Source organism: Triturus cristatus, chromosome 11 (genome assembly GCF_964204655.1).
Source record: "Triturus cristatus chromosome 11, aTriCri1.1, whole genome shotgun sequence".
NCBI classification, from domain to species: domain Eukaryota; kingdom Metazoa; phylum Chordata; class Amphibia; order Caudata; family Salamandridae; genus Triturus; species Triturus cristatus.
In genome coordinates, this window is record NC_140594.1 from 1,178,735,062 (window position 1) to 1,178,759,258 (window position 24,197).

The 24,197-nt window shown below is 45.9% G+C and overlaps 1 protein-coding gene across 1 annotated transcript in view; it reads left to right on the top strand.

The window, feature by feature from the left end:
- The window catches only part of BCL6 (BCL6 transcription repressor), a 157,842-nt gene that overhangs the window by 14,789 nt on the left and 118,856 nt on the right, over nucleotides 1-24,197 (top strand). The gene's annotated exons all lie outside the window — the stretch shown is intronic.

The window sequence follows — 24,197 nt, forward strand, 5'->3', positions numbered from 1 at the left end:
TGACGGCGCCGGGAGAACCCGGGCCGGACTCCTCGATAGCCAAACCATGTGGCTCCACTGGGCATCGGCCAGGTCGTCTTGATGTCCCGCAAAGAGTGGAATCACGCCCCAGAGCAATCCGACGCCATCCGCAGCCATCCAAAGGAGCCAAAACGGCGCCGAGGCTGGTTAGTCATCAGGAGGACGATAAGCTCTGAGGGGGGCGGTAGAGCCGGAAAGAGAAGCATCAGCGGGGTGAGATAAGCCATGCCCCGATGTCCGGCTGGGTAGGAGATGGCCTCGGGAGAAACCAGGGCCAGAATCCCCTATAGCCGAACCAAGCGGCTCCCCTGGGCATCGGCCAAGTCTTCTCTGTGTCCGCTGTCCGGATACCAGAGAAAATTACAGGGAAAAAGGGGTTTAAGCCCAGAACGGCAATCACTGACCGGGAGCTCCCGGTCGGAGCTCCTCACCGGGTGGCCCTCTTGAGACCTTTTTGTCTAGTATCTAGTGCACTGGCTTTCCTAAGTTCCCCATACCAGTCCAACTGCTCTGCAGAGTCATCCTGATGTTCCAGAGGGTCCATAAACCCCTCCCATTCCTCTCCCGAACCTAACACATCCTTAAAGTGTTCAGGAGTCAACATAGAACCCCTGGGGTCAATCGGCACCAGAATTGGCATCGAGCGACGTTGTTCCAACTCTTTTTCATCGGTGATAAAGATGGGGCTGGTGTGGCATCGAAGGCTCCAACTTCAGGTCTGATGCTGGAGTAGGTCGCAATGGCACAACTGGCGTTGACCCGGATCCAGGATCAGATCCCTGAGCCCCCACGGACGCCGTGGCTGGAGCGACAGCGTTGAATCTGATGGGGCCCCTTCTGACCCCACGGGGCCCGAGGGCTCACCAGAGGGGTCAGCCCATTCAAATACACTGTGCATGGCCTCGTAAAATCTTGAATTTGAACAGGGGTCTCTCAGGCTCCCGGAAAGGGAGGAAGGCACAAAGCTGACCCTGACTCTGGCTCCAAGAACCGTGCCTACAGCATCAGTGCTCCTTACCTCTTTTGTCGAGGGACGACAGCCGTGGTGAAGATGAAGTCAGCTTGGACTTCTTCTTCTTCTTGTGCCTCTTTCCCAAGTGTCCGGAAGACCTTGAGTGGGTTGAAGAGCACTTGGGGCTCCGTGAGTGGACCCGCAACCTCCTCTTCTTTGATCAGGACCAGGTCCTCCGCTGAGTCTCACTGAACAGTGTTGACTACTGGTCTGCAAGGAGCGTCATAGCCTGCTTCCACAAGGCCTTCAGAGCCGTAGCCCAACAGCCCGAGCACGACTTTGAATCGTGGTCGCACCTGAGACAGACAAGTGGGGATGGGTAACCGACATCATGCGGTGTCATGACTTGAAACCTGTCTTCTTTGAAGACATCCTCGCACATGAAGGTGGAAAAAATTCCTAAGTCGACAAAAAGTCAAGAAAAAGCCTGTCAAAAGCAAAAGAGGGTGGCTCTTTTCGGAACGGTGCTTAACTGGCGTGGAAACAAAAGAACTGACGCCCGCGCACCTGGGTGGCACCTATTTAGGTAACGTGATGTCATAACCGACGCTATGGATGACGTCAGGAGCAGCCGAATGGAGCCACCCGATGGCGAACGCAAGGGGTATTGCTCAGCAAAAGTATCCTGATCCAGCCTGTCGCCAGGGAAATTCAAAGGTAAGGAATCTGCAGCTAGAAGTCTCTATCAGATAGAACGAGGTATGGCAAAGTGGCGCATTAGGAGCATCACATCTGGCATCTGCTGAGATGTGACCATGTTTAGGGAGGGCATCACTTCTGAGATTGTCTCAAATGGAACCAGGTTTAGGGAGAGCATCACAGCTGAACACACTTGCGGACAAGAAGTTAGGTGAATGGGGGAACATCAGGTGTCAATGGCTGAACTGGACCTCGGTTTATCGAAGGTCATCAGATCTGCATCTTCTGAGGCTGAGATAGGTTCGTTGGAGAGGGTTACATCTGCCAGCTACTGGGAATGAACCAGGGTTATGTTGGACCAGCACTGCTCCCACCTGCTGAGATGGGAGGATGAACTGCAGTGACATAGGAAGCAGAACACGCCCCCTCTTCAAGATGCATGTCTTTCAGAATGCAATTAAAAGAATCAGAAACGTTTAGGCTCCATCAGAAACATCCAGAGCCGATTGGACATCATTTCATTGGTCAGTCGACAAAGAAGGCTAAACAGGGCGTGTCTGAGAGCAAATAAGCGAACTGCAAGTAGAGATGAAACACAGAATATTTTGCTGCCGTTTGATTCCGACAAGACTGGGACTTTAGGCAAAGAAAAATATACATATACATCCTTGGAAGAAGTCCTGTTGGGGGATGGGGATGGAGGCAAAATGTAAAGGCAACAGCTCCAACCCCCAGAATTCAGTGTGCTCGGTACCATTTAAACACAAACCTTTCTGTTGTAGCAACTTAGAAAGCTGTTTGGACTATGTCTCTTTATGGCTCCATCCTTGGACGCATTACGCGCGGGAATGACCCCCGTTGCTACAGAACGCTCCGCGGCCGGTTTTGCTTCATGTGCACTTTAGCTCGCCCCCGCGCTGCAGCGCGTTTCCTTCTCGCTGCTTCTTTCTCCAAGTGAAGTGATGCAGTGTCGCTGCGTCATTGACTCGTGGTCCTGATACACACGTGTCTGGGAAAGTGATTCAGTGACGGAGGTTGCGCCGTGAACTCTACAAAGACGCCGAGTGTGATCCCGAGAACCCTGCAGTGTACAGAAGAGAGGGGGCACTGCGAGTGGCGGCTGGGCTGGGCCGGCCCAATGTTCCTGTCTAAATATAACATACCGGGATCACATAGGGACGCTCCCTCTAGGGGTTCTGCAGGGTATATACAGTGTCTGACTGCAACTGGCTACAACCCTTCTTTTATTGGGAGGGCCAACACTGGTTGGACTCCGTCATGTATGGTACTGATAAGGTGAGCACTTGAATGAAATGCTCCCACAGATTCTCACAGTGAGCACCATATTTTGGTCACATTTAATCACTCAGTGAGTTTCCTGGATGGTATTTGCAGATATAGGTCTAGGCAGCTGCGGCCGCTGCAGGTATGAGCGCTGAGGCGGTGGGGACAGGTGGGAGGGCATTTCGAGAGACCACCACATAAATAAATAATTCATTTTCCCCCTTGGTCGTCTCTCGAAATTGCCCCTCACCTGGCCCCACCGCTCTTACCTGCAGCGGCCACGGCTGGGTCTAGGGTTCTTTATGCCAAAGAACCACCGGACAAGGCCACAGATGCTTGTGGTCTCACGCAGGATGAATTGAGTCCGGTAAGTGCGAGTCAGCTGTCCTTTCTCAGGTGGGTCCACACTGACTGCCATAGAGCAGGTCACCTTTTAAAATGGGACGTCTCAGTCAAGAACTGAATGCAATCGCGCTCAGCAGAATTCACAAAGAATAAGAAATGTTAGCGAGATTGCAGAAACACAGGGACATACATGGCAGAGCTGTGGCAGAGTGACCGGATTCGATTTGCTGCTACAAATTAATGTAGATGGACCCATCTCAACAAGTCTTCGTAACATCAAAGACACCTTTGGTCTCCAGAGTCCTACTAATTGGAAAGGACTTGATTCTGACAGCGTGCTGGTCAAGCAGAGACCTACCTTTGAGGACTGGGTTTCAGAAACCCTAACAATTCAAAATAAGAAAAGGTTATCTATCATTATACGCTAGCATGACAGTCTATGGTGATGCCTTGGTGTATTGGATACATACGTATTTTTTACTTTTTTGCCTATCCCTCGTGACATATCTTTTTAATTAAGAAAAAGATCTTTCACTTGAAATTTTAACTGACATTGAGTTATAAGTAGAAAGTCATTATTTGATTGAAATCCAATGATAATTTCAGTAAGAGCCTCAAACTGTAATATTATCAATCTGTTATTAAATATTAACAGCTAATTGGTTTAAAGACAATGAATATTAAAAAGGAATAGCGTCCCTCATCCATCAGGGTAAACTGAGTCTCAAGGTCTTCGGATCTGTAAGCAGCCAACGTATCCAATATACCCTGTCCTCCCTCAACTCAGCTTTTCAAAATCTGTGCCCATTCCAATGGGGAGTAGGGTACAAGACTGATTTGCATATGGCTGGGTCCAAACTGGAATGGCATGGTGAACAAGAAAACGATGGACTTAGGCATAGATCTCTGTACTGGGGTGAATGTTTGACATTGTTCAGCATTCCATCCATCATCTTTTTTGTGTTGCTATAGTCACCGCTAGTGGGAAGGGTAAGCCCTGACGTGGGTCCCGTGCTCACTATGCCACTGGATTCAACCCAGCCCATCTGATGAGGGGTGGCACCCCAAAACCGGTCCCAGGATATTTGTTTCTGGTCCAGGGAGGACCTGAACTGGAAGTTCAGGATGGACTGCTTCCATGGGGAGCAGGGTCAAGACTGATTTGCATATGGCTGGGTCCAAACTGGAATGCGTGGTGAACAAGAAAACAATGGACTTAGTCCCAGATCTCTGTGCTGGGGGTGAATGTTTGATACTGTTCGGCATTCCAGCCATCATTCTTTTTTCTGCTCACATTCTGCCACCCAGGTGGAGTCTTCGCATCCTTCCCACATTTGATACTAAGGTCTGGGTGCTCCCGGTCACAGGTTTCTGGCCATTCAAGCTCACATTCCACAGAGAGCTGAAGGAGACATCACCATTTTCCAGGGCAGCAGGCTTTGCCCCGTTTAATTACTTTTAATTAATTTAAATTGAAAACCTTACCCTTGCATTTCGGTTCATTTAATTACTTTTCAATTAATTTAATGCATTTCGGTTTATTTAATTACTTTTCAATTAATTTAATAAAATAACCTCAACTTAGAAATACTGTTTTAAATTATTTTGATATGTATATGTAATTAACATATCTTGCGAGAATTCCCCTACAAAGCCCAGATTTTGTTTAACCCAATTAAACACATTTAAATCGATTTAATTTAAATGTCATTAATAATCTCGAACTCAAAATAAATTAATTAGATTTATACTAATTTTACTTAATGTTCATTAATAACCCTGATTGCAAAATTAATTAGGGACGGCTGTATAATTGTGCGTTCACAAACCAGTCAGTGTTTTTTGCATGCCTACTGGTTTGAGATTTCTTTTCCATTTTGTGATGAAAGTGATGTGATAATCGGATGCATCGCCCATCTGCTGGAAGCTGCCAAGACTCCTGCCTCATTCATATGTCTGAGTCAGAAATCCTTGTCACTGCCTGCGAATGGCTGTGAATGCACTGATTGAGGTCCTTGAAGAACTACAAACCTCGCCCACTGCATTCATGGTCAATGAATGTCAATATTTGTCTTTTAAAGTCACCCACGTCCGTGCAGGTAAGAGCTGTGAGGCGGTGGGGCTGGGTGAGTGTGGGGGGTGGGGGGCAGGGATTTCGACCGGTGACTACGAGGGAAAATTAATTATTCATTCACTTTTCCCTCGTCATCGTCCGTCGAAAGCCCCCCCACCCCTCTTACCTGCACAGCCCTGACCCAAGCCAAAAGCACACATTCACAAGGTGTGAGCTGTTTCAAGGCGACAGCTACCACTTTGCGGATGGAATATCAACCCCTTCATGAAGGTTGTATCAGGTCAGTAGGTTTGCGAGCACCATTGATACATTCCATTGCAATTCACAACGTTGGGTGCCAGTGGCGGCTGTAAGCTATGGAGAATGGAGGGTGGGCACATGGGTGATGGGTCAGCGCAAAACTTTATGAACTAAATTGATGCCGATATGCATTAAATTATCATTTTAAAGTTACAATGTTTAGTTTTAAAACGGTAATGCAATGCATGTCGGCGATTTAGGGCATACATGCAAACACATAAAATACATACAAAACAAAAGGAAATAAATGTCAATTACCTTGCTGCACAACCTCTCCGGTCCCGATGTTCTTCTCTCCTTTGGCCCAGCCAATTCCCCTAACCAATCCTGGTACTGCTCTCATTCTGTTAACTAGTATGAGAGAAGCACCAGGATTGGATGGAGCAGCCTCTCTCAGCGCTTTCAAGGGCACTGGAGGCCTGTGATTTCTCTAACCCAGCTGTTTAAGACAGTTGGGTTAGAGAGGTTTCAAATGTGCACATCTGACTGGTCGTTACAAGATGGCTGGCCAAAGAGACATACATGCTCACTTTACACTAGTGCACAGGCAACCCACCACTCCTCCGTGCTGTTGCCACTCAGCAGGCCCCGCCCCCATCCTGACACTCGGCTCGGGACACAGGTTTGTCGAGTTAATGAAAAAAAAATGGTAACAATGTTTATTACCATTTTATTTTTTATCTCGGCGTATTTTAATTAGTGGTGTGTCACTCCTCCGCCTAAAAGGAGGAACCACCCCTGAGAGGTGCCCCTTTCATGTCCCCTCCTTCTTCTGAAAGGCAATCAGCCTCGAAACGTATTTTGCGAGTAGCACAATCCTGTTTGAAATGCCATGTGACTTGTGTACATTGCTAATTGCACTTTTCGGACACAAAAGCTGTGACATTGCGAATCATAGCCTTTGTGACCACAAAAGTGCTACATTTGTTGGGCTCTTTGTTACTTCTGTTAGTCAATGGAGTTATCAGGCATGTAGTAAGCCATGATATAGTTGTGCTGAGGATGTAGTGGAGGAGATGTAGTAGGAGAACCAACAACTGTATTCCTATAAATCTACTCCAGGGCAGATGAGCAGGCTCTACTGTGGCTTGTTTCCTCCAGAAGAGTGACACTGATGTTTTAAAATTCAAAAGAACCTTGGTTTACAACTTTGATCTCCAGCTCAGCATTTCTCTGAATATGGATCTTGTCTGGTCATCTTCTACCACCTGCTTCATTGATAACTCTCAGCCATGTACTTTGTAGGGAGACGGAAAGTGTTGGCAAGGTGGACGCAGTCTATAGAACTCATAATACCTTGATCCAGGATGTGGGATTTCATGGGTCAGATTCCACAATGGACAATTCACAGACCAGCCAATCATCACCAGTTCATCAGTTCCTCTGAAACCTGTGAGCACCCAGAAGCATGCACCATGTGATTGTAGGCACTACGTACATGTGTATGGATATGCATTGAACTGGAGGGCTAATCGAATATTCTTACCAAGTCATCTGTCAGTGCAGAGACGCTCACCTCCTCACCATCAGGGGAGGGAGGGCTCCTTCAGAAGGCAAAACTGGCATCACCAGTGATAGTCCAGGGTCCTCTCGGGAAAAGGCTTCGGTGGAAAGTCAGATATCAAAGGTGATTGGGATTCAAAGATTTAAAACCTCTTTTGGCATTTACAAACTCTGCCTCAATGACATCTGTGGGGGCTAAGGTTTGGAAATTGCAACTCTGGTTTTAGGTAAACATGTTTTATTCATTGTGACACCGGCTAATAATGTAGATTTCTGAGCTAATATATTATGTATACTGCTTTCATGAACACGTGGAGGCTAGTTAATACTTTAACTAAATATAATCAAACATTTGGGGAAGTTCTATAGCTCAAGCAATCCAAGCATGTAGCGGTAGAGTCAGGTGAGGACCAAGATGATGCTATAATTGGGCTACATATCCTACACCTCAGAGGATATGAAAAAGCAAAATCGATATTATGTACCTGGTCTACCGCCAAGCACTAACTGCATCATCAAGGTAAGCATACAATCAGTAGCGGCGGGCACAGGTAAGAGCGGTGAGGCGGGGTGGGATCGGGTAAGTTGACATACGACGGGAGAAGTCAAATTAAATTATAAAATAAATAAAACTGATTACCTTGCCCTCGCCGCATCGCCGTTTCAGCGATGCGTCGAGTGCAAAGCAAGTGGTTTTGTTTTTTTTCAATTTAATTTTACTTCTCCCGTCATATGTCGACTTACCCAACCCCCGCACTGTCCCGACCCCGCACCGCCCCACAGCTCTTACCTGTGCTGGCCACCACTGCGTACAATTAGAATTCTTACCTCCACCGTTGTCTACTTAGACTTGTGTGGCGATGTCGCTTTTTAAATTGATGTGGTGGAAGCAATACTTCTGGGAAGTCATACAATGTTTCCAGTATAGTGAGTGCATTTCATTGGAGGTAGGAGTGGATGCGTATGTGCACCAGGCTCCATAGTGAAGGGACTTACTTTACAACGTCTCTGCTTCTTCGTGAGCTTTTGCATGCATGGGGTGTGAAGGATATGGCTGGAGGTGCACCAGGAGGAAGTGCTGACATATGTAGACAACATCCCTTAATTATATTCATGGGTGAGAAGGAGGCCTTTATAGATGATCCAGGAGCTGACTAGGAGCCAGGGGAGTCTTCCTAGAAGTGAGTAGGTGGAAGCCCGAAATTATTACGGTGTTACTAGTTTCAGTCTTCTCCAGGGCCAGGATTAAAGCAGCACATTTGATGATTGGGCCACTGAGGTAGAGAGAATTTGCACTAATAATCTAGGAGGGACCACCTAGTCCTCTGAAGGAGCAGCGGAAGGTTGACTTGCACCTGAAAGACTTACGTTGCCTGTAGCTCAGCCCTAATATTTGGTGAGTGGGCCTTTAATGACTAGTATGGTCACAGGCAGTGGGCTATAATGCAACATACTTAAACTTGCCAGGTCAGTGCCATCCCATATGAGGAGCAGAGAAATCATCACCACTGAAGAGATAGAAATTGGATCATCCACCGATATTGTGCGGTAGTATGAAGAACTAATACTATAGTACTTATGAGCAGTGGCGGCCGGCATTACTCGTAGGCGCGGAGGGCACTAGGAAAAAGTAAAACATACAAAATAATTAAAAATTGTATACTTACCTTGCCATTGGATCCCGCAGCCGTGTCTCTGCTCCTGGCTCCTGCTCCCCTCATGGAACAGGAAACCAGCAAGAACAGCCAGGCTCCCTTGACCAATCACAATGCTGCAATGCAGTGTTGTGATTGGTTTTGAGCATCCTGGTTCGACGCTCAACCAGGGAATGGGGGCCTGGGCATGTTCTCCTTGCAGTCTGTAATACAGCCTGCATGGAGAGCGGAGAAAGTGTGCATGACTGGTTTGGGTGGCCAGAGAGGGCTGTCCAAACAGTCATGTTCACTTCGGAGTGGGCAAACCACTCCTTCCCTGCTCCATGAGCAGAGGAGCATCGCCCACCCTCAAACGAAACATAAAATGATAATAACTCAAACCAGCATCTTTCTCAACGCGAACGGAAGGTTTCTCAATGCAAGCAGTCGCGACCACCCGCTACCGCCCACATTGAGAAATCCAACCGCTCACATTGAAAAATCTCGCCGGGAGGTTGATTTTTCTCACTCACGCTTGCCAACTTGACATTGGGGATCACGAACAAGGAGAAATGTCACCGGGAGGTGGATTTACCTTGTTTGTGCTCGCCAATTTGACATTGGGGAGCGCGAGTGAGGAAAAAACTCTACTGCGCTACACGGAACAGAGTGTTTTAAAAACTCTGTGTACTCCGCAGAGTGTGGAAAACTCTGCAAACAGAGCGTAGTTCACCGCCCGGGCTTAATTAGCAGATCAAGGAGACAAGTGCAGCAGGAGATTGTTGTAACTAGTAAAGGTGGTTAAGACTAAGGGCCTGATTTAGATCCTGGCGGACGAGTTACTCCGTCTCAACGGTGACGGTGACGAATATCCCGTCCGCTGAAATACATATCCCATTATATACCGTGGGATTGATATTTCAGCAGACTGGTTATCCATCACCATTGTGACGGAGTAACCCTTCAGCCAACATCTAAATCAGGCCATAACTGTTTGAATATTAACGTTAAGAATTTGTACTAGGCCCCATTTTGCCACGTTCGAAACCTATACAATGTCTTAAGGAGGTAGTAAGGAAGGGTCTATGGAAGGAGGACAGGGCGTGAGTTATGAAATTGAAACTTTTTCCAGCGTTAGGAAAGACTAGAATAGGAGAAGAATGTCAAGGGTGACGTAGCAGTCCAGATTTCTGAATATTTCAGTACTCATCAAGGATTTTGAAGGATGGGGGGGTGATATCTGGACAGAAGTTGTGACTTTTCAGAAGGAGGCTGTTGGGGAGAAGGACAGCGTTAGAGGTGAGGAAGATGGAAAAATGGAAGGTTTCTGGGGGCGACTATTAATGCATGTGGTTGTCATGGTTATCTGAAGGTTTCTGGCTGAGGGTGTCCTCTGCAGATACTGATGGGAGCCCTGGTAACAGTGGTGGAAGGAAACACACAACGTTTGTGTTGTGTTGAGCTCCAGACAATTCAGATCCATCAAGGTACAAGCAGCATTGAGGAAATGAAAGCTTTGCTAAGGAGATGGAGCCAGATTGGGCGATGGTAGGAAATTAAATGTGGGTGTCAGGTAACAGTCACACTTTAAACATGAATTCAAAAAAAGAAATGTCAGAGACATAAATCAATTAAAAATCGTAACAGATTAAAAAATCAATATATAAACAGGGTCAGATAGTCAATTACAAAAGACCCTGGTCAATCTTTTTAAGAAGAAGATTGGAGAGAGTTCCAGGTAAAAGTGCTGCAAGAAATAAAAGGTGAATATTTCGTTGTGGTGAAATAACGGAGAAATGAAAGTCTTCGGTCCTGTGCTAAGGATGAGACGATAGTGAAGGGCGTTTTTAAATTCTTACCACCTGTTTGAGACATCATTTAGATAGCTAAGAAACCATAACTCCCTTTCCCCCTCAAATAAAAGTTTTCACTAGTTTTATAAATTGTGCAATTCCTGATTCGGAATTCGACTTTGATGTCTCACAGGGAAATGTTTTATCAATCAATCCCTTGTATGAAAGTCCTTTTCTGTACTGCGTCCCTGTTTCACTTTCCTAACCTGTCTTTTCTATTGAATGAATTCCTTTTGTGCTGCAACCTTTTCTCATTTGAGCGTTTATTATTTCCTGAGGGATCCAGCGGTGTTTTCCTGCCCCGTTAAATTCTTGTTTGCGGATAGAGATGATTTGCACTCTGACAATCATTTGTGGCGTTCTCAGTAGAGATAGTTTTTTGCTTTGTCAACTGAAATTTTGTGTACCTTTGTAATGATTTATGAATTGGTCTTCTGGGGCCGATGATTCATTTGGTTTATTAATAATGGTTTTTGAAAAATGCATTGATATCCCATTGGGGTGTCTTGATATACTCCATTATAGGTGTATAAACGTGTCCCTCCCCAACTAACACCAATGCATTGGGAAATTGGCAATGTGTTTTTGTTTATCAACTATATTTACAATAACTATTTGTTCCATAGTCATGGCAAATTTTGTTTTGGCACACAGGGGGTTGCTTTTTCACTTTTTACACTTACGAATTTTCACATTCCATACAAGCAAAAGTCTTTCCTTCATGTCTATAATGTTGGTAGCCCTTTAAATATTTGGTGAGCGCAGCTACATGTCATGTGAGCAAGACCGAGTTCACGGTTGAAACCTGTGTTTCTTCCACATTTCCGCCAAGTCCAACTACATGAAGTAACTTCATTGGTGTGGTTAGTTTTTTCCTGACCAAAGTGACTGTGAGCTGATTATATATATCTATATCTATCTATCTATCTATCTATCTATCTATCTATCTATCTAACTATCTATCTATCTATCTATCTATATATATATATATATATATATATATATATATATATATATATATATATATATAGAGAGAGAGAGAGAGAGAGAGAGAGAGAGAGAGAGAAATATTTATATGACTTTAGTGATGTAACAAGTGAGGTCATTAGCAGTGCAGTATCTATGGTTTTAAAATGTTATCTGTTTTATTTTTAAAGGACCTAAGTAAACCTCCCCTTCAACCTTTGTTTTTTTCAGTGCATTTCTACATTTTGTTTTAATACAAGTTCAAATATTATTACCCCACATTTTACATCACTCATGGCATCTTCTATGACATCATTGATAATACCGCTGCAAAACTTGCAATGAAATTATTGATGAGTAAACTTCATGGCAGGAGCGAGAGTAATAGTCACCCTAGGGTAGGAGTTATAGTTACTTGAGATAACTATCACTGGTGGTTTTCAGTGGTTTTGTATGTTTCAACCGTTACGTTGTGACTGATATTTTTACCTCTCTGTAACATGACCTTTGCGTCTTCCTTCTTCTGCCATTCGTCTGTCTGAGCGTCATTTACACTCTGCTTCCACCCATGGCTTCATACTGTGCGGTACAATGGTTCCGTCCTCATCTGTCATTGGCTCGCTTGCTCAGTGACAGGTGGCATTTAAATCACATGTGCACCCCCACCTGAAAATGAGTGTGCTTCAGTGTGTGGGCTAGTTGGCGAGTCCTTTAGTTTTAACCGTACTCATTTTGTAGTACTCCTTTTATTTCTTTGCTTTTCCTCTTTTCATGTGATTTTTTAAAGGGGAGACTGCAGCTCCCCTGGCTGTTCTTGCTGCTCATTTCGTCTGCAGTGCACCACATCGCATATAGCCGCTTCCTCTAAACCAGGCAACCATTATGGAATGCTGCTATCAAAAGCATATCATTGTTTTACCATTCCAAGATGGCCAACATGTTGGTTCTAACGTAGCGGCCATGCTGAAACTTTAAAAAGGGGTTGGTCAGAGAGAAATAGAGAACGGTGTTAAAGAGCAGCTGATTGCAGGAAGGTACAGAGGGACACACGAAGGGAGAAGGCAGTGCGTACCCTGAGGGCACAGCAGGGGAGCTGCATGTGGATGGGAGCCTTCTTCAGCGAGCAACCGGTAACTGTTGAGTAGCACCAGAATACAGTGAAGTCTGAAGAGAAGAGTCTTCAGTTTGTTTCGGAATTGGATGATCTCGGTGAAGACAGAGGTCCAGATGTGTATGTGCCGAGCAGGAGAAGGCCTGCAGTCCTTCCTTTGTTAGTCTCTATCCTGATGCAGTTGCTCCTGTGAGTACCACAGACACAAGTAAAGGCATTTCCAGAAGCTTGTATTCTCACTTTGTGTCATGGACATTACATACATGGATAGCTTAAGTTACGCACGTCCTACTTTTGGTCATTGTAGATACGTATTTCGATAATTGGTCGTCCTTGCCCCTGTCTTGCTTAGATGGTTTATAATAAAGCTCATTTGTTAATGTCCTTCGTTCCTAATCGTCAACTCTCAGTTGTGCAATGTTATTCCACCGCTAGTGTTGAACTGAGGTTACCTGTGGCACCGAGTGCCACCACAATTTTGTTTTCTTTTCTGTCTCATCTATATTTTTTGTGGTGATCCACAGTTACATTCCAGTCATGTGACAAATGCCACTAAGTTTCTGTCAGACTTAGAATAGTGTAGGTTTTTGCCCACATTACAGTTGTCGTTGTTCTTCCTGCTTCAAGCTTTTGTGTATCAGCACTTGTGTGAACTACCCCACCCGTATCTGTGATGTGTTCCTTCTATTACTGCTTCATGTTTGCCTTTTCACCCACTTCTTGCGCACACCACTAATTTAGCCTGTTTAATGCTGCTGATGGCAAACAGTTGGCAGAACTGCCTTCACGGGTGCAGCCAATGGCAACAGCCCTTTTGCATTCATGTGTTGGAGGCCCTTACACTACACGGGGCCCTGACTCATTGCCAAGCAAGGAAGCGCAATGTACAAGGGGATAATAAAAAAGCCGCAAGACACACTCCAAGCTTAAGTTCTGGTTACTCAATTTAAATTTCCAATTTATAACTAAGATCTGCTTCTTGTCGTCCCGTGGATGTATGACGATACAACGCATACTAATACCACGCGTGCCATTACAACGCGGGTATTACTACGCGATGTCAATGACATCGCATGTCATTACATCGCATACTTTTACCATGAGTATGCCTTTACCACGCATGCCATTACAACGCAAAGGCATGCGTGGTAAAGCTATACTCGTGGTAAAAGTATGCAAGGTAAGTGACAACCCTACCCCTACACAACACACTACTCCCACCCCTACACTACCCCTAACCCTAAAACACTACTACACTACCCACACTACTCCCACCCCTACACTACCCTAAACCCTAAAACACTACTACACTACAACACTACCCACACTACTCCCACCCTTACACTATCCTAAAACACTACAACACTACCCACACTACTTCCACCCCTACACTACCCTAAACCCTAAAACACTACGACACTACCCCCACCCTAAGCACAATCAGCCTTACCTCTTTCCTCGTGGGTCCAGCGTCGCTGTCTCTGCTCCCGGTTCCTTCTTCCTGCGTCGTCCGAGGTCCACGTCGTTGTGAGGAAACAGCCTCAGTTTCCTCACAACGACTTGGATAGCTGCCACATTACATCGCATGCGTTGTAAAAGCGCATGCGATGTAATGGTATGCGTGGTTTTACCACGCGTTGTAACATCGCATGCGTTGTAACGCATGCGATGTAATAGCAACGCGTGGTAAAACCCGCGTTGTAATGGCTGTTCCCCCGTCCCGTATGGTTTAATCACTGATTATTCATTTAGAAGGAGTAGTTTCTTACCTGTAACTCCAGTTCTGTCGTAGGGTTATCCCAGTTATAGTCATAATCTGTGAATAGTCCCGCCCATGTGCGTGGACCCCGGAGCAATAGAAATAGTCTCTTAAGTTGTCCTCTTCTGCAGTCCTGCATAGACACTTAAGAGACAATCAAAGACAAATAATGCAGCCTGACATTAACAAGGCTACACTGGCCAGCACTTCATCCTGCAGTGACAAAAAAGATAGCCAAATAATATTTAAATTTACACATTTTGCTAAGTTTCACACCAAGAGAAACTCCCCTTCACAAAAATCCTTTGTCATGATAGAGAGGAAGGGTTGGACAGACAAGCCCCATAGGCTACTATTATGTGTCTGGAAAAGGGATATCGTGCCTTTAAGGAACCCTCTAGAGACCCTCGGTATCCCATGATGCACAGCCAAAGGCAAGTTACTTTCAGTTCTTTTTGAAGGTGTATAAAGCCAGGCCTGTAGCTTTCATGATGTTGTCATTTCATCCTCTGGGGAGGAGGGTGGGTCGCTTATGACTATAACAGAGATACCCCTACTACATAACTGGAGTTACAGGTAAGAAACTACTCCTTCTGTAGTAGGGGATCTCTGTGTATAGTCATAATCTGTGAATAGAATGGCAAGCCCATCCCAAACAACCCAAACCCAGCGGTGGAAGAAACATATAGAATCACTACTGTGCAAATAAATTCCTCAGCGAAGGCTGCCCAACCTGCGCATCTGCTCTGGCATCAGAGTCCAAGCAGTAATGCTTAGCAAAGGTATGGACGGACTTCCAAGTGGCAGCCCTACAGATGTCTGCAATAGGAACATTACGCAGCAAAGCCGCAGTAGCCGCTTTGCCCCTGGTAGAGTGAGCCTTAGGCTTACCCCCTAGAGTCTTGTTAGCTTTCTGGTAACACAATTGGATACAGGACACAATCCACCTAGAAATGGACTGTTTAGAGGTGGCAAGACCAGTCCTGACCGGACCATAATTAACAAATAACTGATCGGATCTACGAATCTTCTTGGTCTTATCTAAGTAGAATTTTAATACCCATCTCACATCAAGTGAATGAAGGGACCTCTTCGCCGGAGAGGAAGGATGTGGAAAAAACGATGGTAAAGTGATCGTTTGATTGACATGGAAATCAGATATCACCTTAGATGAAACTTAGGGTAAGTCCTCATGACAACCTTAGATGCATGAAACACAGTATAGGGCTCTTAGCAACACAGGGCCTGGATCTCACTCAACCTGCGAGCCGATGTTATAGCTACAAGGAAAGCTGCCTTCCAGGATAAATGCTGTAAAAAGCCTTATGATTAGGCTCAAAAGGCTCCTTCATCAATCTAGACAGCACCACATTAAGCTGCCACGGAGGCGAAGGACACCTAATGGGAGGAAACACCTTCTTCAGACCTTCCAGAAAATCTTTGATGACAGGGATTTGGAAAAAGGAAGTTTGTGAAGGGCATTTCCTATACGCAGTTAAAGCTGCGAGGTGGACCTTAATAGAATGAATATTAAGGCCAGATTGAGCCAAATGCAGCAAGTACGGAAGGATGACATCCTCCTTGCAGGATGTAGGATCAGCATCTTTAGAGGCGCACCAAATGCAGAATCTCTTCCATTTGTATGCGTAGGAAGTCCTCGTAGACGGTCTCTTTGCCTCTTTTAGTTTCTCCATGCAGCTCTCAGGAAGATTTAAATGTCCATACTGCACTAGTTCAGGAGCCATGCTGCCAAACTCAACGACGAGAGGTTGGGATGCATCATCTGCCCTCCGAACTTCGTGAGAAGGTCCGGCCATCATGGAAGCCGAAGATGCGGTAGGAGAGACCGATCTAGTAGGTCGGTGAACCACCACTGCCGAGGCCATTCCGGAGCAATGAGGATCATTCTGGCCCGTGCCTGGGACAACTTGATCAACACTGTCAGGATCAGGGGAATGGGTGTAAAAGCGGAGAGAAAACTGTTCGACCAGTTGATCCACAGTGCATTCGCCAGCGTCCCCGGTTGGTAAAACCTGGAGGCGAAGTCTCGGCATTTGCTGTTTTCTGCGGTGGCGAACAGATCGATGTCTGGAGTGCAAAGATGTCTCTTAACACCTCGTCGTTTAAGACCCACTCGTGGTTTTCTTGAACGAGCCTGCTGAGAGCGTCTGCCTGAGCATTCTGCACACTTGGTAGATGGGTCGCCGTTATCGTCAGTCCCCTGGCCAACAGCCATTTGCAGATCGCTTGCGCTTCCAGAGACAGTGTGCGTGATCTTGAGCCCCCCCTGCTTGTTGAGGTAATACATGTTGTCCGTCTGTACAAGCAGGGAATTGGTCCGAAAGGACGGGTGGAAGGCTTTCAGTGCAAGATGAACAGCTCTGAGTTCCAGAAAATTGATGTGATACGTGGATTCTGTCTGAGACCACATGACTTGGATCTGAGGGTGGTCCGAATGCGCTCCCCAGCCCTGTAGAGACGCATCTGTCACCATGGTCTGAGTCGGTATCTCCTTGTGGAATGGAATCCCTTTGAGGAGATTCTCCGGTGAACACAACCACTTCAGGGATTGTAGAGCGTGTTGAGACAGTTGGATCCTGTCCTCCCAGCTCCCTCATCTCTTGTCCCACTGATCCTCCAGACATTCCTGCAACGGCCTCATGTGGAGGCATGCATGTGGAGTGAGAAAGATACAAGAGGCCATCGACCCCAGGAGAGAGGACACCGTCCTCACCATCGGTGATGGAACGGACATGAGAGTCTGAACTTTCCGAAGGATCGATAACCGTTGCTCCTCCGAAGTACACACGCTTGCCTTGAGGGTATCGATGGAGGCTCCCAAGTACTTCAGACAGTGAACAGTAGTCGGGACAGATTTGGATATGTTGATGTGCAGACCCAATTGGTTCAACAGAGCAGCCGTCCTGTTGAAATGTAGCTGCGCCTCCTGGAACGTGGATGCTTTGATCAGCCAGTCATCCAGGTACGGGAAAACAAACACCTTGTTCTTTCTCGGGTGCGCTGCCACCACTGCCATGCACTTTGAAAAAGTCCTGGGAGCAGACTTCAGGCTGAACGGAAGTACTGTATACTGATAGTGGTTGGTGCCGACCAGGAAACGCAGGAACTTCCGATGCTTCTGGGCAATGGGGACGTGGAAATACGCGTCCTGCAGATCTATGGCGCAGAGCCAGTCTCCTCGATGCAGCTGAGGATAAATCTGGTGCAGGGACAGCATACGGAAATTTTCTCTGCAAATCCATTTGTTTGCTTGCGGCAAATCCAGAATGGGCCTGAACTCGTTTTTGTTCTTTTTCCGCACAAGAAAGAACTTTGAGTATAGACCCTTTCCTCTCAGAGATGGAGGAACAAGCTCTATTGCCCTTTTTCATAACAGGGTATCGGCCTCCGCTTGGAGTTCGCATAGCAGGTATTGTGAGCGAACTGGTGGAATAGCTGGAGGAGGGCTGATAAAGAGTAGACTGTATCAATTGCAAACAATATTCAACACCCACTTGTCCTGAGTAATTTTTCTCCACTCTGCCAGGTAGTTCTGAATGCTTCCCCCCACCGGAGTGGGTAACAGAGGAGGGGGAAGTAATCCCTCAGGGCTTAGACCCAGCCGGGCCCTTGTTTCCTGATGTGGACTGTTGGTTGCCTCTGCCCCTTTGACGTCTCTGAAAAGGCTTCTGCTGAAACTGCTGCTGCTGTCCAGCCTGACGACCCTGCCCGCGTTGAAACCGTTGGGAAGAATAGCGTCGTTCATAGGTGCGGAAAGTTTTACGCTGTTCTTTGGGCTTCTCCAAGCCAACAGTCTTGAGTGTCTCAACTTCTGCCTTCATGCAAGCCATTTCCTCGTCTGCATGGGCACCGAAGAGCGTGGAACCCGAAAAGGGCAGATTAGCAATTCGCTGCTGTGCCTCCAGTTTCAGGGAGGTAAGCCGCAACCAGGAGTGCCGCCTCAGAGTCACACCGTGACAGTATTCATGGACTGCCAGGAGAGAGGTGTCTACTGCCGGACTGATGATCTGATTTGACACCATCATGCCCTCATTAAGAATCTCCTGAAAGTCCTCACGCTTGTCCATAGGGAGGAGTTCAAGAAATTGCTGGAGAGACTCCCATAAGGAGCGGTCATAGCAGCCCGAGAGGGCAGTTGAGCTTGCTGCCTTCATGGAAGTGGGTGCTGTACTGCAGACCATCCTCCCCGCCGAATCCAGTCTGCAGCTTTCTTTGTCCGGTGGTACAGTGGACGATGGAGCCGTAGAGTGCTGTTTCTTAGTCGCCACCACTATAACCGAATCCGGAGGATCCGTTCGCAGGAATTAAGGGGTCAGAGTACTTCTTCTGAAGCCGTGATGGAGCCGACTTCACAGAGGCAGGCGTCAGGAACAGTTCCATAGCCGGTTCCTCCAAACGGGCACTAGAGGAAGCAGAGGACGAGAGATTTGCTTCCGTTGTAGCGTCTCGAAGATGACAGAGGTGGACGGGGCAGGCACAGCCAGTGCGATCGCCAGTTTAGCCGCTCCTCTCAACCGCACGTCTTGAAACGTGGCGATGTCATCAACCGGTGAAACCCTCGTAGGAGGAGAGTCTGACAAAGTTGGCGAGTATCTTCCACCACTAGAGGAATCCGTGTCCCTAGTGTACCTGGAGCGTGACCTCTCACGACGGTGACGATGTCGAGACCTGGTAGAAGATCTGTGCCGGCTACGAGAGCGATGCCCCGACTGGGAGCGAGGTCTCGGCCTTCTGGGCACAGCCGGAATCACCGGCACAGGCTGCTGAGGCTGAGGCGGTGGTGTTGGCGGAGGCGGAGCCAGAGGCAGAGGAGCAGGTGGCGGAGGAAGAGTAGGAGGAGGTGGCAGAGGAGGAGGAGGAGTCGCCATCCGAGGCCGTGGCCGGGGAGGCGACAGACGAGGGACCACAGGCTGGGCTGTTTCTGGAGACCTAGATGGTGAATAGGTCCTGGAGTATTCCGAGTCCGAGGTACGAATCACTCTCCTCCTCTTGCGGGCAGGTCTTGAAGAGGGTGCTCTGGAGGCAGTATCCCCTGATGGAGAACGCCGGTGCCGCCTTGACCTAGGACTGTCAGATGTGGAAATGCTGACCACAGAGTGTGACAGGCTTCTCGAAGATGACCGCCTTCCCGACGTCGACTTTCTTCTCGATGCTGACTTCCTTCTTGACGGCGACTTTCTACTCGACGTCGACTTCCTTTGTGACGTTGACTTCCGGCGAAGATCTCCTTCTCGAAGGCGACCTGTGCGTCGACGTTGACAGCGAACGGCGGTGTCGCCTTGACGGCGAGCGCCGATGTCTTCGGGACTCAGATCGACGACGATGATGTGTGTACGTCGTCTGTGATGTCTATCGACGTCGACCTCGTCCGAAGTCTCGACGTCCTTCCCCTCGACGTTGACGCCGTTTATACCCAGAGCCCTGGGTCGACGGAGAGCATATCGTCATCATACCTTTAGACGTCGACGTCGTAGCCATCGACGTCGACCGGGACCGGTACCGTTTCTGGGCCTTCTCGTGACTGGGGAGCCCCCCAGAGGCCGAAGCACGGGAAGTGGAAGATGAAAGGTTCCCTCCATGCCCCGAGGCCTCACCTGCATCCTGATGTCTTCTCTGCTCCAGGCCTTGAAGACGAATCTTCTCCCTGTCACACAGGGTCCTCCTGGAGAATGACTTGCAGATGACACAGGAGTCAGGAACATGAGAAGATGGAAGACAGAGTATGCAAACCCTGTGGGAGTCTGACTTGGCCTTCTTCCTGCCACACTCAGGGCACTTGTCAATAAGAACTGGCATTTTGACAAAAAGGAAGTGGCTTAGCTGGCCAAAAAGGACAGCAAATGGAAGATAAAGGCCCAAGACGTCGAATGAAACACTAAAACTATCAAAAAAGCTCCAAAAATTGAAGAAATACCAATAAAGGTAGAGCTCAATGCTCCAGGGTCCTGCTAGCAGGAGCCGGAAAAAAGAACTGAAAGTAACTTGCCTTGGGCTGTGCATCATGGGATACCGAGGGTCTCTAGAGGGTTCCTTAAAGGCACGTTATCCCTTTTCCAGACACATAATGGCAGCCTATGGGGCTTGTCTGTCCAACCCTTCCTCTCTATCATGACAAAGGAATTTTGTGAAGGGGAGTTTCTCTTGGTGTGAAACTTAGCAAAATGTGTAAATTTAAATATTATTTGGCTATCTTTTTTGTCACTTCAGGATGAAGTTCTGGCCAGTGTAGCCTTGTTAATGTCTGGCTGCATTATTTGTCTTTGATTTTCTCTTAAGTGTTATGCAGGACTGCAGAAGAGGACAACTTAAGAGACTATTTCTATTGCTCCGGGGCCCACGCACATGGGCGGGACTATTCACAGATTATGACTATACACAGAGATCCCCTACTACAGAAATGTTGTTTACTGTATATGTGGTTTGAACTGAATTTAATTTTATAGCCAAACTCTTTATGTAGTGTTAGATATGGTGATGCCCCGAAACCGGTCCCAGGATGCTTGTTTCTAGTCCAGGGAGGACCTGGCTTGGTAGTTTGGGCTGGACTGTTCCCTTGAGGCTCAGGGTCAAGACATTTGCATTTGGCTCAGTCCAAACTGGGCTGGCATGGTGTGCAAAAGAACGATGGATTAAACCCAGATATTTGTGACTGGGGTAAATGTTTGCATTGTTCAACATTCTGCAATCAATAGTTCATTTTGCTTAAGTGGGAAGGGTATGCCCAGACATGGGTCCCGTACGCACTACACCACTGGATTCAAGCTAGCCTGGCTGATGAGGGGTGATGCCCTGAAACCGGTCCCAAGATGGTTGTTTCTGGCCCAGTGCGGACCTGACTTGGCAGTTCTGGCTGAACTGTTCCCTTGAGGCACAGGGTCAAGACTGATCTGCATATGGCTGTGTCTAAACTGGGCTGGTGTGGTGAGCAAAAGAACAGGGGATTAAACCCAGGTTTTTGTGACTAAGGGTAAATGTTTGCATTGTTCAGCATTCCATCCATCAGTTGTTCCTTTTGCTTTTGTAAGATAACTAGTCCTGGGTTTTATCCCTTCTTCAGCAGTACGGTGCTTCACCTTCATGCTTAACACAAACCTCAGAAGCAATGCACACATTTCAGAACATTCTGATGGTCGCGTTCGTACAGTCCATGCAAGGACTAGGCCATCACCACTCCAGCGTTACCTCTTCTGACCATCAACTTAACCCCATTTCAGCTATCATACCATCTCCTTTTCTTACTATTAACTCAACACTTTTAATTTAATACACATAGATAATAAACCATGATTAGCGTTGGGGAAAGGATTACGTTTCTAGAAATTCAATTTAATTAATTCAATTTAAATAACTGAAATCTCAGCATGTGTTAGAGTAAGCATTTGGGTTAGGGTCCCTAAACTATTCTAAATTATGGTAATTCGAGAGAATTTAATTCATAAAACATATTTTGCATTGGTAAAAGATAGTGTTAGGCACAACAGAATTAAATTATTATCTAATAATACTTAACATAGGTCAGAGTTGAGGTTAAAAATCGTTACAGTATTTATTTTAATTTAATGAAGAATGCTGAAAAAAATACAAAAGTAATGCTCACAATAAAAACAATATCTTAACGGACTAGGGCGTATACTTAGCCTTTATTGAGAGGGCAAAAGTCAAAATGAGAAGATTTTAAGATAATTGTGATATTAATGATAAAAATTGGTTAATGAAGTAATGGAAGATGGGAAAATTGGTGCGGTAATAGCTGTAGCAGGTAACGAGGGAGAGGTAATGGTATAGCAGAAGTAATGGTGTTGAACTATAGTGAAAGTAATTGCAGGAGAGATAAGAGGATTGTTAAGTATGTGTTCACAATTCACTTGCAAATTGAACCACTGACTTAGTAGACATATATTCCTCCTTCAAATTTTACCTTTTCAATTATTCTTATCCTAAAAGTACTCATATTTTCTCAATTCATATTTTAAAAAAGGTGTATAGTTCCAAATGTTCTCTGTTCAGCATAGTTTTTGCCTATTCTTGAATCATTTCCACTGAATGGATTTGCCCTTGGATGTTTTCGACGCTTACTGGCTAACCAGAACGGACAACCCATTTTCAGATTTCCACTACCTGAGATTCTGAAGAAAGGAATGAAACTCCCACAAATAGGCTATGATTTAAAAAGAGTATTTAGTTTTAGAAGTTAGCTGTGGACTCCCCATTTAAGAGGAGATAAAAACATAGGTCTGGCAGATTTTGTTTTCTACTTTGCTTTGATAGAGATAACTATAGATCATTTGTCGTGAATGTACAATATAATGGTTTTCGCATTACTCAGCTGAATAATTCTGCTGTTAGCAACATCAGAAGGATGGAAAACTATTTTAGGACCATGGTGATTTGAGCCAGATACGGTTATGCATTAAACCTTCATTAGTGTTAGGCATACGATTAGCGTTAGTATAATGACTTAAAATACATTACAAACCCTTGAATTGAGATGTTGTATTAATTCTGAAGCAGACACATTAAGTCACTTATGCAGTACCATGTGATATGTTTCTGTGAGCTGTGACTGGTGCCTTCTTGCTGCCAGGCGACCCTTGAAGATTCAGGAATAGTTGTGTCAATCTCCTATGAAGTGTTATCATATTGATACACAACAGAAATCAGATAACATACATGCATACGTGCATTGAAACTTCTGAATTTATGTACACATGATCATTGTAATGGTAGAAATGAGGTTGAGAGTACACGCAGGGCCATTGTTTGAATACCTGCAGACGCCTCAAAAAAATAGGGAATCCTTCTCTTCTTACTCGGATGGACAAAAATAATTACAAGTGTTGCCACACCACACCATAGGAGACATTTAATAACAAGAATTGGCAATGGCAGAAGGTCTGGTTTATAACTGAAAGTGCCTCTTAATTGCTGAGAAGATTATGGACTCAAGAAGTCAACATGCAGGTACTCTGTCACTCATTTGTGCGCTCATTCATCCACCCACTGATTCATTCTTGTATTCATCCACTTATCAATCCGTAATAACACGGGCTCTCAATCTCAACAGGCATAAGGAAGGTGTAATAAAAGAATAAAAGCTGAAAAAAGAAAACAGGCCACCACCTAAGTTAGTGTGCATGTGCTTGCAATAAAAAATAATATAGCGCCTGTCTTGCTATAGTATTATTGTACATAGTGTATTGTCATTTTAAAGTTTCAATATACCTGCCATATTTAGAAGCAAGGTGATAGCCATCCTGCAATGAAAAAAACAATGTGAAGCTATGCAAAATACCATTCCAAGATGGCTACTTAGTAAATATCACACTGGGAGGCCATCTTCAAATGCTTACGTTTATAGTGTATCACTTTTGTCCTGGTTCAAGGTGGCCAACATGATGCTTCTTGGAATCTAATCTTGGAATGCTACAACAATGATACACTGTGGACAATACCATTCCAATATGATTACCCAATTTAGAAATAGAAGCCTTACCAGATGCAGCACACTGATGATTAAATGAGTGGCAATCGTCCCAGCGGGCATGTCTGAGGAGATGCAAGATGCACATAAGAAAGAGGAGGCAAGAAATCAAAGAGGAACAAGCATTTGCAATGCAATAGGTCTCGCATTTATAAGAGTTTGAACTATTGGCATTGTAAAATTACAATGCCTTT